The following is a 17,765-nucleotide window of genomic DNA, read 5'->3' as shown; positions in this document are numbered from 1 at the left end:
ATACACCACAAAATTCTGAAGAAACGTATCAGAGTTGTATCTGTTATGTTATGTTTATGTTTTAAAGTGTATCTTATTTCCTGTGCTTAATTCAATCCTTAAAATGGGAATTTCCTTAGTTTCAGTCTTTCCCTCTCCCCATAAACTAGCACTGGGTGCCTTTCAGAACAAGTTTCCTGCTACAGGTCATCACCACTGAGCTGTACTTGTGACAGTGCTGTCACACCTCCGTGACAGCGTCTCAGAAACATCTCACTCAGGACCTCCACGGGATCTGTTAAATTCTTTATTTACCAAAAAGAAATAAAAATTCTTAGCGTAAGAAATGCACTGTTGGCTGAGAAGTTTTCTGGTTAGCACCGTCCCAGTGATTTTAATAGTCATATACTCCCAAGTGTTTTTATGGGAACGCACAGTTAAAGATTCAAGTATCTCAATGAATACAATGATTATTGTATTTATGTCTCATAACTGCAGTGACCACACAGTGGCATTGCCAACTACCTTCTCTGGGAACTGGTGAATGTAGCACTGTTTTAAATAATCTGGCAGATAGGACTGGACTTAAGACTTTCAGGCATCCATTAAAAATAAAACAAAGGCACCAAGGACAACAACAAAAAACCCTTGGCTTTCCAGAATGGTATTGAACAGTTACTTAATGCTTGGAACCACACTGTGGGCTGGACCAGTGTCATTCCCATTTTGGACATGGAGAAAAGCACTTGGTCAGTGGAACAGAAGTGCAATTATTATTCCAGTATCTGGCTCCTGAAGCAAGGCAGCTTCCCCTCTTATTAGGCCACAAAGCAATGCTTCAAGTCTGCCAAAACAGCATGGCTACCTTTGTTCCCACAGTACCTGCACAAATTACTTTGTGAAGCAACAGAAAATGCATACCCAGTTTGTTCTGGATCTTCAATACCAAGCAGAACCATAAAAAAGTTGTACTTCATTTCATCATTCTTGAAGCTGTACCTTATCTGCTATGAACTTTACCCTTTATCTTCCTTCACAGGACAATTTGCTTTTCTAACTGATGATAATTCTCATGGCATGCAAATCTACTCATCTCGAAACGCCACTGGACCAGACTTGTTCTCTCTAATCAGCGAAGACACTTGAGCAAGTTTCTGTTGTGTTACAAGCTTTTGCATAACATCTGTGCAGAGAAGTCTTCCCAGCAGATACCGTTCTCGAGATGCGCTGCTACAAGTACAGATCCAGGGCTTCCTGAAAAGACTTTTTTTCTAGGTCTTAATCTAAAAGTTAGTCATACTCACTTTGCAAGATTGCTTTGTGATACAAGGTAAATTAAATACCACCATGACACAGTGAAGCATACGGAATTGATTTAACAGTGTTAGCTCTTCCCAAGTGGAAAGGATGTAAAACAAAGCAGCACCACAACTGTTCGAAAGCATAAGGGCAAAGTGACATTAAGGAGACAGAAAACCAACATTTTGATAACAAGTGAGAGATGATAGATAATGCTAGGGTATCATATCGGAATTTCAGTATTGGCTATGACAGAGAAGAAGGAACTAACGAGAAGATGTAAAGAGGGATGATACGATCAAAGCCACAGGCTTGGGAAATGCACTTTCATGCAATATTCAGAATTGATTTAAATGGGACAAGACTGCTTTCAACCAGGCTAGAAAAGTGATGGCAAGGTACTTTACTAGTAAGATGAGACACGAGGATGGAAGATTTCACAGCGTGGGCAGATAGGGAAGGCTGCACCTTGGACATGCAACACCAGGAGAACAAGATACAGACTGCACCGGGTTGCAAAAACCTTGACAGAATTAAAGCAAGGGGTAGGAAACACTGAGCAGTGTATTCGTATAATACAGTATACTAGTACTGTACACTGTATAACTGCTTTTTTGTGCATTCATTTTTCATTACTATTTTAAAAGATTAATAGGTTTAAGGGAAGAACAGAAATATTTTCGGACTCAAGTGGATTGCAGAATTTTTACCTGAGGGAGAAATTTAGGAAGCTGGTAGTAAGAGCTACTTGGTCTGCAAAGTTCATCATAAGGGCTCTCAGTAAGTTAACTTAATAGCAAATGCACTAGCTACGTAAGAAAGTGACCTTTACTGCTAAGAAATATTAGGACACTTCAGGGGTTTAAAAGACCCCAAAAAGAAATTCAAGGTATCAGCTGAGCAGAAGACAACTTGGAACAGACTCTTAAATTTTAACTGTTTTTATCTACTTGCAACTTGTACAGGCAAAAATTACATCTATTCAGAAAAAAAGGCCATAAATTACCCAAATCAGAGGCAACTCAACCATTCAAAACTTACGCAAACTATTTAAGGATTTAATTTCAAGGGAGAGTATTTTTAAAGAAATACAAACCACCTCAGGTGACAGCTCATGTGAAATAGGGATGCTAAGGAAATCTCCCTGGACTCCAAAATTATGCTAGAATCATGCTAGATAAAATGGGGACTGAAACAGAATTACACCTAGCATGGTTTTGCTCTTTGTGAGGGAAAAATTCAATTATTTTTTTGAGGCTGCATCAGTAACTGGGCCATCTGATTTCTCTCACAAGTACAAAAAGTTGAAATGAACCCATAGTAAAAATAAACCTTATCAGCCTGTTTTCTCCGTATTAGACATTATTTTCTTAACACAATAAACACAGCTCTGTTTTGAAGACAAAATGCAAGTGAGGCTGCCATAAGGATGGATCATTGTCCCTGGATGTCTGTCCTCAGATAAACAGCCTGAACCGCCAAACCTTTCCGTATCAAGCAAAAGCCCCGACACCGTGGTGCAAGGTGATGAGCTGAGCTTTGGCCAGTATTTCTGGCTGAAAGCAACCAAGCACTGCAAGGATCTCAAGCTATTGTCATGACCTCATGAAGTCACACCTCTGTCCAAGCACCCCTTCCAAGAGCATCTGGTGTGCATCTGCCTTTGTACAGCATGCGATGATTGCCCTAAACAACCCCGTACCTCTAACAGGCAGATTTCAGCAAGAAACCATCCTAACAAAAGCAGCTGATACAGCACCCTTGTGCTTAATGAAAACTTATTTCCAGCTGTGAGGAAAAGGAGACAGCTTGCACCCTGGTGCACTTTACTGCCAGAAGCAGCAAATCGCTGAAAACCATTGTGAAGAGCTGGGAATCAAGTCCCCAGAACTAATAAATTCTTCTGTGCTATTTACATGGCACTCCCTAAGTAGCCAAAGGGGAAACCCTTCTGCCACTTCGGCCACCTCTTCCCTGCAGAGTTTGGAAGGGCAGCACCAGGCATGAAGGCGACAGCCACAGTGGTGACAGCCTAGTGCTCGTTGCTGGCAGCGCCGAGCCATCTCCAGCTCGCGGGGCAGCTTGATTTAAGGGCAGGTCCCAGTTCTATTGAAGAATTTCACATCAAACATTTCCAACATTTCTAGCTGTATCATATAGCGGAAATGAGAAGCAAGCCTTACACTTGAAAACATGGAACTGGACTTTTTCTTCTTGCTCCAGACAACAGTCCTTGCAACTGAAATTCACAGCACGCGTCACCACTACAGATTTGGGAAGAGAGGGAGCTGGAATACAAGACGACGACAAGATGGTTTTAAAACATATTTGCAGGAAGGGGAAAGGAGAGCAGGGAAGAGAGACTCAGCCCACCAGTACAAACCCTTCTCCTTTTCAGGCATGTTTGTGACATCCAACAAGAAAAGACTTCATCACTATTACAGATTACCTGTAAAGGATTTTAGAAAGACAGTCGTATGGACCAAAGAAAATAATCTAATCAAGTGTAAAAGGCCTAACTGCTAAACTAAAATGAAACAAGCGGGGAAAAAAACTGCCCCATTCATAAGGATTAAAGGATTTATCTGATTAATTTTTCAAAATTCAACAACAAAAAAAGAATTTCAAAATTTCTTACTGGCTGTGATTGAAGCTAAAGCAAGGAACTAAGCAAGCTCTCAAAAAGAAATTGGTTTCTTTCATCTTCAAAACAGATTTTTTTCTTCCAAATGCCTTCACTGCAAGAAATGTCTATGTACAATTTCTAAGATGTTATGTCAGAACCTGTGAACAAGCAGGAAAAAATAAATCCCTCACCATATTTGAACACAGAGCATCAGAACACAAAATATGGCATTGTCATATATTTAAACAGTAAAAACCCAAATGCTTGTCAGAACAAAGATATTGTTGCTTCTACTTCAAATACAAAATCTCAGGTCTGCACTCTTTGCCACTTGTCTTGGCCAAGATGTAAACAAAGACGACCTCTTCAGCCCCAAACAATGTAATACTAATGATGGTGATCATTCAAACAAGGAGAAAATTACTTTAATTGGGGCTGAAAAGGAGAAAGAAATCTTGTTAATATTATAAGGCAGGAGTCACGGCTTTGAAGGGATGGGATGAAGAGCTTTGCCCTTCTCCCACAAAGTTACCCAAAGCATACTAGAAAGGATACCCGCAGACAGCTTCCTCCAACACTGCCCTGAGGGTCGCCTGGTGCTTCGTTTGTTTGTACCCAAAGACTACATTTAATTTTTGTAGTCAGCCAGCCTTGTCCAGCTTTCCAGTTTTCAGCAATGATGTCAGACCTACACTCAGGCTGCAGAAACAGGGCTACAACAAGCAGAACAGTAATTACGTGTGTTTAGGACTCCAAAAAGTATTTGCATAAATACAAAGTGCCTGTAGTGTGTTCTCAGCTCTCCATGTTTGCTGTTGGATTTGGAGCTCCGTTTTGCTGGGAGGAGAGTCCTGCTGAGGGTGCGCCTCCCTCTTCTGGCCCAGAACCGTTTATTCTCCTTTGTCTCTCATGCAGATTGCCTTCTGTGCACTTTCTGCCCACTTAGGCTTAACACAGTCCCTAACAAAGATGTAATTCTGTGTAAGTGGTGCCCAACTGAAACCATCCAAGAAGAATACAGCTTTCTGTAAAGCCATTTTATATAGCGCTTTTGACTATGCAGACTTAACATATTATTGCAGGAGGGAAAATATGTAAGAAAGATTTACAATGGCTGCATAAAGCATAGAAAGTAAGTGTGGCCTGTATGAAATGGAATTTTTGTATGTACGAAAATATAAAAAACAATCTCCTTAAACAACCCTTTCTCATCTCATTTTCTCCAGTTTGTCCTAGACTCCAGCTATGTTTATACAGCAGCTAGAAATAGGTAGATGTATGCTTATCATATGTACTCATGTGCACACTTACATAAGGGTAGGTATGAATGAAGTAATTTTGGATAGCAGGACTAATACAGGAAAAATAACTTGCCTAGAGGTGAGAGGTCTTACTTGCTCAGCTGTTTGGAGATCTCTGATGACAGAACTGCAGAACAGCTGAGCCTGGAAGGCACCTCTCTAGGTCATCTGGTCCAACCTGTTGCTGAAAGCAGGGCCACCTACAGCCTGTTGGCCAGGATCATGTCCAGATGGCTTCTGGGGGTCTCCAAGGATGGAGACTCCATGACCTCTCTGGGTAACCTGTGCCAGCCTTTGTCCATTCTCACAGTGTAAAAAAAAAATAAATTCAAAAAATATGCTTATATGGAATTTCCTGTGTCTCAGTTTGTGCCCATTGCCTCTTGTCGTCTCATGGAATACCTCTGAGAAGAGCCTGGCTCCATCTTCTTTACTCCTCCCCAAGAGTTATTTATATACGTTGATAATTCCATACTTGATTTTGGCAAGAAGCAGGAAAAAAAAAGCTCTGTGTAGGATCCTACTGCCTCCAGTAGTATGTTCCACAAAGTCAGAAGAGCTGCTATAAATGTAAGATGTACGTATTTCTTGGAGATGAGGGAAGCATCAATCCAGTTTCAGCATGCTTGCAAAAAAAAAAAAAATCAATAGTAATTCAACACCAGATGGATTCAGTATTTGTAGATGTCTTCTAAGAATGGATTTAAGACTTAGTTGCAAACACGCTTTTGATGCAAGTTTAGGCTTCAGAGTCATGGTGAAGTAAAATAAGGAAGTGTAAGTTGCTTTGTAGCATAAAGAAAGAGAAAATACTTGCGGAAACTCTGGCTCTTTAGAGAGCTAAAAACCACAGTCAACAGTAAAGAAGCATCACAGTTTTTCAACACGTACCATAGGAAAAATCCCTTATCTAGCCACACTACAGACAAGGAGCCCAAACCCTCTATACTTCAGCCAAACTATTTGCTTGGCTGTTGCTCTGCAAGGACTTGACGTAAGCACTCATAAAACCTCCTCTCAGCGCAGAATCGGAGGTGTTGGCCTCCAGCAGGACCCTTTAGGCAGCCAGCGCTGCAAATTCGCCAAGTAGCCAGCAAAGAAGAGCAAAATCGACATGATTCTAAGCCAGAAAGCACCCACATGGTTCACAGCCCTATAGGCGGCAGCGAAGTTGTGAAGCTTCAGGTCAGTGCTGTGCCGCTGCTGCCTGAGACACCTACAAGAGGGGTAGGAGCAGCTCCTCAGGCCACCACCTTATAGAGACCCTGAGGATGTGGGGTACCTGCATGGAGACGTGATCGAAGGACACGGGCCCTGTTTCCAGAGAACTGTAAGCAAAACTCATTAATCACTTTGGAAAGCCCTCGTGCAGAGATGACAGGGGGATGACAGGAAGATGAAGAGGGACACTTGCTTTCAGTAAAGAGGTAAGAAAAGAAAAGCAGAGATGCCAGACTTGGAAAGGTCAGGGGTAAGATTTGTGTTTGTCAAAATGAGCTTTCCATGCAGGATCCAAGGACATCTTCCATCAGTAAGCAAATAATATCTAAACAAGAAAAAAAAAAAAAATCTGGCCTTTTTTGGTAAGAGAACTTGAATTCTTCACCTGCATGCCCTTCTTGGCCACCTCCACCTACAAGGTATTTTTAGATATTCCCCACTCAATAGGGCATGGTGATTGTGACGATGTCAAAGAGCACAGGGTTGAATGGCAGAAGCTGAAAGGCAGAGAGAGCTTGACTGGAGAAAGTGGATAGAAAAGACAAGATGGATTTGAATGGGAAAATGGGGCAGACAAATTTAGAAAGGAGATAGGGAAGAGAAAGAACTGTGAACGTTTAAGGACAATGAGGCCATCTACTACTTCAAGGTCCTGTTCTGTTGCACCCACCACGATACCTGCCTTCCACATTAAATTATCAGCACGCACACTGCCTCTGCTGGGCTTCACCAAGCCCCTGGGGACTCAGAGGCCAAAGCAGCAATCTGCATTCCACAATATGCCAAAGGAAAATGGGGGGGGCAGAGGGGAAAGCACACGGATTTCAATAGTGTTGATGTAACAGTAATGAAAGAGAAAGGGATGCAATTTATCGAGTCCCTCGTCCATCTTTGGATTAGACTGCTGTTGCAAGATCACAGTAGAAATACAAAGCTGCACACTCATTTCTGGATGACTGCAGTGCCCAAAATACCCAGTGCCAATTATGACACTGAGACAGAAGGAAATCATCCTTATCCTGGCAAGTTTGTACTGTCAGTGCTTACACAGACAGGAGTAGTTATACTGATCTTTTTTCACCCTTTTAAAAAACATTAGCAGTGATGGTTTATGACCCTAAAGCACAGACTGTTCAGCCTACCTTGCAAGCCCACAGCCTGTGGTCACATATAAGATGCTTCGATCTTCATCTCTGTTTTTTCTCTTCCTCTCTTGCCTTGTTCTGCCTGGATAATGCAGGCAGAGAATGCTTTGGGACAGAGGCCTTATCATATTGTGTCTGCATTATCAGCCATCTCATCATATTAATACCTCTCCTTTATTATCATTACTTTATTTTCACTAGCTATAAGAACAGTACCCAGATATTAAAAGAGCTGATTATACCCATTGACCACAAGCAGATGCAGGAGCCACACATTCCCAAACTTCTGAAAACATACGTACCCATGCAAACCTGCGTGTTCAAATTTCTCTCCATTGTAGTGGCATTATTAACCCATAGTTATACCACACATTGCATGACTTGGATACTGAAAGCATTCATACAGATTTCCTAACTAGGAAACAGAATAGTCTGACCTTTGGGCTAGTCTACCAACTTTCCAAATGCTAAGGTCCTCTAAAGGAAAGGCAATAATTTAACATCCTTTTCTTCTTTGTCATTGAGATTTTGTAGTATGCACATTCTCATTAGGAATGGATGCAGTAAAAACCATTCCACAAAACCCAAGAGATATACAGCCAATAAAATAGACGGTCATATAATCAGCAGCACAAATAACATACTGCTTCAATTAATAAAGCAATACACCACAGAAGTATCAAGCACAACAAGTAATGTCAGTTATGGAAGGGAATAGATGAATCATGTTTAAAAATGACATGTTTACAAATTGAGGATCTGGGTTGAAAACTTCAGCTGCTCTGTGGAAAGACTGCAGCAAGCAGCGGTGCCTACAGGTGGCTGAGACACATCCACAAAAGACAATGAGAAATGAGACAGGAATCTTGTTGCCAGGCTTACCCAGACAACAGCAACCGGGATTATGATTTGCCAGTTGCATTCTACATCAAATCTATCAAGCCACACTTAATACCTCAGGTAATACATTTACAAACAATTAAAATTAATTGTAAAAGGAGATTAAGTGTGGAAAAAAATAAAGATAGATACCTGGTTTGTTTTCACCCCCCCCCTCCACCAGATGTATACAACTGAGGGAAAACCCTGCAGTTGCGAGAACCACAGCAAGAAAATATTGTTGCTTGCGTTCCCCTGATCAATAAAACACAATCTTCCTTTATATATTGCTAACGTTTGACTCACGGGTGCCTAGAGGTATGCATATTTCGTCCTCTATATGTCTTCAACTCCACGCAGTTAGCCCGTGGAATGAATTGCAGCAGGCAAGTGAGAGGCCCACAGAAGAGGGAGCGCGGCCCCACCAGAGCCACTTCCCCATCAACTGCTCGCACCGCCTGGCAAGGAGAAGAGGTTTCTTCTCACTGCCCCTCTTTGCCCAGCCACCTCCGCACAGGGGATACGGTCACATTTTGGATGCTATTCATTAGTGCTGCTGGAGCGGTGCTGGAAGAACGTGGGGGCAGCGAGGCCTCCCCTACTTACCACACACCTCGCAGAGGACATCCCTTCACCTCCTCGTCCAGGCCCTCCTGCTCACCCCAACCCCAAATTTACAAGATTTACAAGATGAAAGACCTTAACCCAACAAAACACTGGGAACAAACGGGCTATTGATCTCCCATTAACTTTCAGGGTGTTATAAGCAGCACTTACAGACATCCTATTGAATGTGTCGACCACTTAAGCAAACCGACATTCCGTCAGCAGAGTAATAATTGGAGCTGGTTCCAAAAACAAGGATAAAGGTGCTTTAGGGCACTGTTCTCATTTTAACATAAACCTTCACACAGATCACTTACTGCTACGCAACTTTAAAATCAAGACGGCATGTAAGTGCAAATCCTGCAAAATAAACATGTTGGTAATATCTTAAATCCCTATCTTGACCATTCCTCTGGAGTCTCCTGTTGCTAACAGACTGCAAAAAATGCATTAACCTTAAACACTACCCTTCTCTTTCAGGTTTGGTGTAGTTTTAACTGATGCAAAATTCACTTATACATGTAATGCTAAAAAGACATAATACCTTAATAAACCAGAGGCAGTGTAACACTCTTTATTACTGGTACTCAGAGTACTGCATATATCCATCTTCAGCTAGCAGCCAAAACCAACGCTTCTGAAAACACTCCTCTTCAAGGAATATGGCTATGTCCATTGGGTTATAATGAGATTACCAGTATGACACTGAAAGTGTTAACAACATATTCATTTCTACACAAACATATCTTAGTGACAGATGACTGGAGTGACTCTATGCCAGTTATACACATACGATGAAACATTCCAGCAGCTGAGATATTCATTTTTGTAACATACTTCTCTGCTCTTACCATACGTACGCATACCATGCACTGCATTCTGGGTTGGAAAGAAGAGTTTCCCTTTCACATGACAAATGACTTATAGATTTAATTACAGAGCAACCCATCAGAAATAAGGACAGTTTGCAGAGCCACGCAGCAAACACGTACTGCACACAGCTCCTCACAAAGAGCAATTAAAAACTTAAAAAGCTTGCTGGCAAAACGGGAATATAAAATCTCATGAAGAATAATCTGAATTGCGCTAGATGTCCTGTAGCAATAAGCTGGTTATCGTTAAAATATGTTTATAGCTAAAAAGATGGCAACTTTTTTGTTGTTGTTTATAGAGAGCAATCCGTATGCACTGTTGCTTCAATTTCTTTGTTCACCAAGAAGAAAAGAGAGGTTATTATTAAAAAAAAAAAAAAAAAAAGAGAGAAGCAATAACAACGTACCTTATTCCCCGCTGTTAAAGCACTGCAAGTTTCAATTATAGTGTCACCAGCTCTAGTTTCATGACTGTCATTTTTTCTGGTGACACGCTCGCGTAGATCATCACAGCTCTTTTTGGAAGTAAAGAGGTCCACACCTTAATAGCTACTGGTGCAGTATTCCTGTTCCATCGGGTGGTGGTGGTAGCTGTATCCACCACCACAAATATGTTAACTTTTATAGCATTTTGTCCAGCTGTGCCTTACGTTACTTACAAATAGCGATAGCTCAACACAGGAAGCAGAAAATAAAATGCAAGGTACATCAGCCTCTCTTGGAAATAAGCTGTCTGGGTATGGTAAATAGATAGTTCAGATGGAGATTTTACTTCCTATATTTATTTAACTAACCATTACTTACTCCTTCATGGGATGCTGTAATGAAGGTCATAAAGATATATACTTCATAAAAGCCTCTTAAAAAGGTAGAAGGCATAAGTTAACTTAAAACCACTTAAAGAGGCTTCTGGTTTCTAATTTGGAAGCAATGAGGCAATACATGACACCCTGAGAACAACATGCCTTCACAACCTGGGACCTCCCTGTCTGAGCTTAACTGCTATTTTCCAAGCCTGCATAAAAGAAGTAACATTGGAAATAAAACCCATGTGAATACAGACAAGGTAACTATTCTAGTCAGTAGCAAAAATTCAAATAAACTGTTATGTGCTAGGGGTGATTTAAACTTCCCAAACACTTTTCCTTTTGAATACACTGTCACAAATACAAAGCATACATAACTGTTGTACTCAAAGCCATATACAGTTAAAAAGTGAGCATTTATCTATTTGCTAAGGGCATCTATTCAGGAGGCAAGGTAGTTTCACACCACATAGTTTAGGAGCAAATGACTTGATTTTGCTTTGGTCTATGCAGCAGGGAGAACATCCTCATCAGAGGTGCGGCGGGAAGAGTGAAGGCTAATACCAAAATAGCTCCCGTTCCTGACACCTTTCTGACACCGGCTGAGACAAGCGACTCGTACCTCAGACGCATGGTGGCAGCCAGCCAGCCGGATGACTGGTGACTTAATACACAAGTTTATGTGGCTCTGGAGTCTGACACAGACAAGGGCATCAACTTCCAAGTCTCAACAGTCAGCCTCAGTATTCAAACACCGTCAAATGAAGCACAGCTACATTAAGACTTTTCTTTATATATATAGATAGATAGATAGACACACTTCATGCTTGCTTCCCTCTGTTCTGCACAGCTTTCACTGTAAGAAGTGTTCATTAAATATACATACTTTTTTATTGGAAAAGTTGTGATCAATTGATGCGTAGGTCAAGAATGAGAAGAACTTAAATGATGCTGGTAAATACTGTAAATAGTCTCAGAATCACAAAGACTGGCATATGCACCTTGTTTCATTCTACTGCTGAAGGCAGTTCTGACAATAAACAAGGCTTTGGTCCAAAATTCAGCCTTTGTGAACAATACAGGCATTTACGTCTATGCATGTGCAAGCAAAGGATATACTGCAATCTACTCGGCAGGGTGGCTTTCGTTTCATTTTGAAAGCCACTGAATATAAAATCCTGTGGATGAAACAAAGAATCCACCCAGACATGAAAGCTACAGCATCTTTGTTGAAAGAACAATAGAATATTACTCCTCATCCCTCTATCTTTCTGCTAGAGCAGCATCAAGATAGTTATTGCTCTGATCAAATTAAAGAACGCTTCACAGAATTATTCTTTAAACTAATCACTGTTCAGAGATTTCTCTTCATGTACCAATAGTCATAAATGCTCTAATTCAATTGCTTTGCAGAACACATCTCAATAAAAGAAATATTTCTATTAGCATTACAAAAGGCAACCAGTAAAATTACTCAAATGCACAGGCTCAAAATTTCACATGAAAGCAATATTCCCACACAAATACACTATTTTTGTACTAAATCCACTCTAATGACCCTTTGTAATCTGACAGCTCTCCCACTGGAGTACACACAATACTAATGAAGGTGAGATCAAATTAAACAGATGACATGATTAACAGTATTCATTTCATGCATGACTGTGTTTTACCGGAGAGATAAAGACCTGAAAGTAATTACCACGAAGTAAAACTCCTCCACCGACCTCTCCGCTCGCGGCTAGCAGTCCTTAAGCACTGATGCTTTATAACAAAGACCAATGCCTTCCATCTGCGGGCTTGCTTTTACGCTACGAGCCGAGCACCTCTACCGTTGCGTGCACACAGTACCTCTGTATCTATGTCTGTAATGCAGCACGAAGATGACTGGGGAAACCTATCAAACCGGCAGGCAGCAGCCTCGCCCGCCAATAAGAGCCGGGCACATGCAGGATCCAGCACATGCTCGCTGCGGCTCCCACCCGGCCAGCCCAGCGCTGCTTAGCGGCTGCTAAGCTAATTATAGCTGCCTGCCCTAGCGCCGAGCTGCTCTGCCACCCCACACCGGGACCTGCGGCGTGGGCACGTCGCACCTGCCCGCCGAAAGCGTCAGGATTCAGGGCTGTTAGTCAGCCAGGTGCAGAAAAATAATAGTAATTCCTGTGCTTTGCTGTTTTGTTTTTTTCTCCCCTACTCCAAAAATGATTTGCCTCTGAGGGGGTTGTATCCGTCTCTGAAGAAAGGATATATTTGGGAGTGTGCTTTCGGAGCTGACCACTTGTGGTTTGCTGGGACTATCGGAGTGAGACAACAGAACGTAGCAGGGAACTGTCAGTAGGGATTCTTGTTTTGAATGCACACATTACCACCGTGATATACACAGTAGGTCTCAGACTGATTTATTTACTGTAGTTCACAATCTACAAGGCAGACCTTTGACCAGCAAGGTACTAAATGCATGCTTTCAGTGCACAGTACCCCTACAGAAGTCAACAGGACCACCTCTGTCCTTTACATTCACACGTGGGCAGATATTCAGATGACCTGAGGGCTTGTGTGCACTGGCACAGGAAGTCCTAACTAAGCTTTCACAAGGCTTTGGTGGAAATGCCAAGGAAATTTTTGCCATTATGCAAAACAACTGAACTCATTTGGAAAATACTTCCAGCAAGCCAACACTCCTCAGAAGGGTTTACTTATTCAAGTAAACCTTACATGCATCTTATAAACATGCAAGTCCACAAAAGTAAGGGATGTTTTGATCTAAGAGACCATCGCGTACTAGAAAGATGCCAACAGCTCCTACAGATATTCAGGATACAGAGTATTGGGTAAATAATAATGAAAAGAAGATACGAGCACTGCAATTTAGTATTCCTGAGCAGTATATTACAATAAATCTTCTTTCTGATCAGCACAACAAAATTCTGAAGTCTCCTGTTCCTGTGTGGTTCACCAATTCACTTGTTCTATAGTGGCCAACTGGTTTCTAAACTTCACTGTCAGGATGGAAATACACAGCTAGTTTTTCTGAAGTGCCAGGTGGCTAAGCTGCCTCTCATAAGATACAGTAGATTTTTCAGGATTGATAGTGTCATAGTATCATCATAGTACAGAACTAGGTGTATATAATTTTAAAACACATTGTTAAGATGTTCCACTACGTTACACATAAAACATATCCATAAATGTTACATTTACAAGATCCACTGCAATAATGAGTTTCTACATGCCCACGCTGGCATTTTTTCCCATTCTTTATCAGCACCATACAGGATCAGATACAGTCCGAGTACATGATACTAAAAGGTTGTTCATAAACATTTATCTATCATATTTTTACTTCAGTACAAAAATTATGTTTGCTACTGCATAAAACGTTACCAATGGAACTTCCATGTGGTAACAGTGCAAGGCCGTATTTATTGATAACATGCAAATAGCTGTGTCACAGCTTTTTTAATCTGCCAGGGAAAATTGCTCATAAAAAGAATCATTCAGTGCTAGATGCAGACTCCCATTTTTATAAGAAAAATATTCTCAAAGCTATATATTGCGAGAAATAAAAATGAAATGCAGGAAGAGTGACATTTTGCCCCTTGAGACAATTTTCAGTCAACATTAAGTTTTGTGTTGCAATAAACTAAGGAGTTTATTTTATTAAGTCTTCTTTTTCAGATTACATCATCTGAGGAGCTCATCAATTTTTATAAACCATGCTTCTTTAAAACTCTGTGGAATATTCCAAGTTTCTCAGCAGCATGGCTTGAATCCAGAAAACTATATCTTTCATGAGTAACAGCAGGGGGCTGTTACACACAGGTTAAAAACGTAATTTAAAGAAGAGTTCAGGAGAAGTGAATCCCAGTGAAGAAGATTGACAGTTCTTTGATGATCGGATCTACAATGACTTTTCTAACAACATTTTGCCAAAGGTAGCAACAGGGGAACGAGCCTGATAGCCTTGACCCCAGTCCTCTGATCCAGGTGCTGGGGCTACTCCTGTATGGTAAGCAAAGACAGACACACACAAAAGGCTCTAAAGGCAATCTTTTAATCTAATCTACATCCACAGACCACCAAGCTACTTTATGACAGGTGACAAAGAGACCCAGAGACCTTAAAGAGAAATTAAATAAGTTTCAGGTACATGTCCCCTGAGCTCCCCAGGCCCTCACAGATCCCTTCTGCACAGGCCCAGCCTCCTGCCTCCTTCCCATGAGCTGCTGGCTCTGAAAGAAAACACAAAGAGCGTTCTTTTTTTAAGCTGTAAGCTGTAGTTGGAGGCCAGCCCTACCACATCCGATGTGGCGTGGCGGCTCGGGTCCTCCAATACAGTGCTTCCTGGTTGACAATTGCAAATCTGGTATTTTAAGAGACACCAATTTTCCTTACTGCAGCACAATGAATGCTCACTAAACCTCTATGGTTAGCTTAACAGTCTGGATTTCTGTATCTATTCTGTCAGTCACTTCTACCTCCTCAGACAATCTGCTGGGAAAGGGAGGTGCAGGGAACAGCACCTCGGGTCTGATGTTTGGAGCCTGTGGTGGTTCACGAGGGCAAAGGCGGTCAGCTAAAACCCCTGCCGAGCACAAGGCACAGCTCTGCCAGCCTCCTTGCTACCCGTGGTGACCGCACACAAGTGCCTGGATCACACACAGGACCTGTGACAGGATACGGCCACGAATATGCATGCCAGCTAGGGAGGCTGGGAGAGGTTTCCCGAGGACACAGTAACAAGAGGCTTCGCAGCCCCAGCAAATCTCTGTTGGAAGCGAGCAAGTTGTGAAAGGTAGGCGAGTTGGCCAATATTCGGCAGGCTTTCATAGAAAGCAAAAGCCTGTCCCTGGCACAAAGGATCCATCTGGGCTAAACTCCGAGTTTCCTGCTCCTTCGCATGGAAGCAGAAGGGCTCTACAATGTTTTTAGAAATGAAAAGCAAGGTAGGCTTTTTCCAGCCCTGTTCTTGACAGAACAGTTTCAGTCAACATTTTCCAAAACCATATGGTCCAATGCAGATGCCCATCACGGAGGGGAGAAGAGAGGAAAACCTATGGATACGATGAATTGATATGAAACCAAAACCAAATCTTAAAACTGAAAATTGCCTCACTTGCATATTAATAAATTTTACACATCATTTAGGCACTTCTAAGTGAGTTAACAGATGGATGTCTATTTTGGGAACAAAACTTTTTCTGGGCTGTGAGAGCTTTTTTAAGTACTTAAACATACAATGGTTTCAATTCAGAAATATTTTTTAAAAAATTAGATGTGCCTTACAACTGAACAAGTTTCACTCCAGATAACAGTTAACTTTTGACTTAAAAAATACCAAATATTGCTTGGAAACTGCTACAGCATTTACTTAAATGGGTTTTAGAAAATATAGTAATCACATGGAATGAAAATGACTTGAGTAAAAACGTTGTTGAATCAACATGCTGCATTTCTAAACGCAACAGTGTGTGTATTTCCAAGCTGTAGCCTTGAGAGGCTGAACTGAACCAATTACTCTAATGAATATTTTACTTGGCTTGGTGAATTCATTAGATTTTTAGAAGAAATCAAGCTAAACCATCCCATGGTTATGTATACATAACAAACATCAACAACAACAAAATCTTAAGATTCATGTACGTTGGTATTTTTTTTTGCATTTAGATTAAAAGATGTAGGATTAATATTTTCTTTCACAAATTTTTCCATATTTCAATTTTGATTCCCACAAAGATTTACCTAGCATTATTTTATTTTTCTTGTGGAAACTACCTTTGACTTCACAGTAGTTACGTGGTGTGTTCTCTCCCTTCCCAGCAAGTGCTTGGTGAAGTTTGGGCAGTCTGCAGACCAGTGGTAAATGCATCACGAATCCCATCATCATTCATGGAGGGAAATAAAACACAAGCCTAGTGTTTGCCAAGTAACCTTTTATCAGGAAGTCACAAATATCAGGCTTCAAGTTTGGCACTCGGTGTAGAAAAACCTACGTTTATTTTAAGGAGTACAGGGACATTTCATGAGTTGATCCTAATTTATATCTGGTAAGAAAGTAGTTACCTGTACATGTGTGCATACACATACTTAGAAATGGTACTGATCACATTTCAGAATTAGTAAGCTAACATCCAGCTTCAGGGCTCTCTTTTCAAATACGCTAATTATATACCTAAGTGTCCTAGACTTCTGCTTTAGGTGCTTAAGAACAGGTAGAGAAGTTCCAGTAACAAAACCAGTGATTCTCTGCAGGACACCACTAAGACTGATTTAAAAACAACTTTTTTTTTTTTTTTTTTTTTAAATAGTTTTCATTTTCCCCCCCCGGGATCCAAAAAAAAAAAAAAAAAAAAAAGACCCCCCCCCCCACACATTCTAAGGACCATCACCATCCCTTACCTCCGCAGATGTACACATTGGCAGTATCTTCACTGAAAACACAGCTGACCAAAATGAAGACATCAATCTGCCACTACCACCTCTGAGAACCACAGGAGAAGCAGTCAAGCTGTCAGCAAGGTGTGTTTCATCCTGCCACTGATGGATGCTTACAGTACACACAGTAAAGAAGGATCTGAAGTGAAGCCTGTTGGAAGTGAGCACTTACTGAGTACTTACACTTTGCCCACACAACCAAACATGGGAGAATGCAGATTTTAGTATTATTCTGGTTGCACCCTTGAGAACACAGGAATCCCAAATTCAAATGACAGATTATTTTAGAGGCTTCATGTGGTCACCCTGAAATACATTCCCTGTCACACACCTCTCTGACATCTCCATGCCGATATCAAGCTTTCATTTCTCCCCAAGATCCTTCCACTTCTCCTTCACTGTAATATTTTCTTCCACCTCTATACCATATTTCTGCAGTCACATCAAACTAACAAACATCCTTCCATGTCCTTCTCTCTTTGCACTCCACTTATTTTTTTCTACTTTTCCTCACAGCTGGGTCCATTAATTCCCCTTTCTCTGATCAGAGATGCAGAATGAACTCTTCATTTTGAAGTACTACTCATTTGTGAGCA

General features: G+C 41.2%; 1 protein-coding gene across 6 annotated transcripts in view; it reads right to left on the bottom strand.

Annotated features, from left to right (window-relative positions):
* FAM110B (family with sequence similarity 110 member B) overlaps nt 1–17,765 on the bottom strand; it is a 109,709-nt gene that overhangs the window by 45,238 nt on the left and 46,706 nt on the right. The window contains exon 1 of one of the 6 annotated variants that reach the window (XM_035317948.1): nt 12,423–12,645. The exons of 3 other annotated variants lie outside the window; for them this stretch is intronic. The gene's annotated coding sequence lies outside the window, so the exon portion shown is untranslated. Of the gene's footprint in view, nt 1–12,422; nt 12,646–17,765 lie in introns of those variants that run through there. 2 more of the 6 variants (XM_035317947.1, XM_035317949.1) reach the window with 2 other exon arrangements.

This window comes from Oxyura jamaicensis, chromosome 2 (assembly GCF_011077185.1).
Source record: "Oxyura jamaicensis isolate SHBP4307 breed ruddy duck chromosome 2, BPBGC_Ojam_1.0, whole genome shotgun sequence".
NCBI lineage: Eukaryota > Metazoa > Chordata > Aves > Anseriformes > Anatidae > Oxyura > Oxyura jamaicensis.
This window is presented reverse-complemented; position numbering and strand designations above follow the sequence as displayed.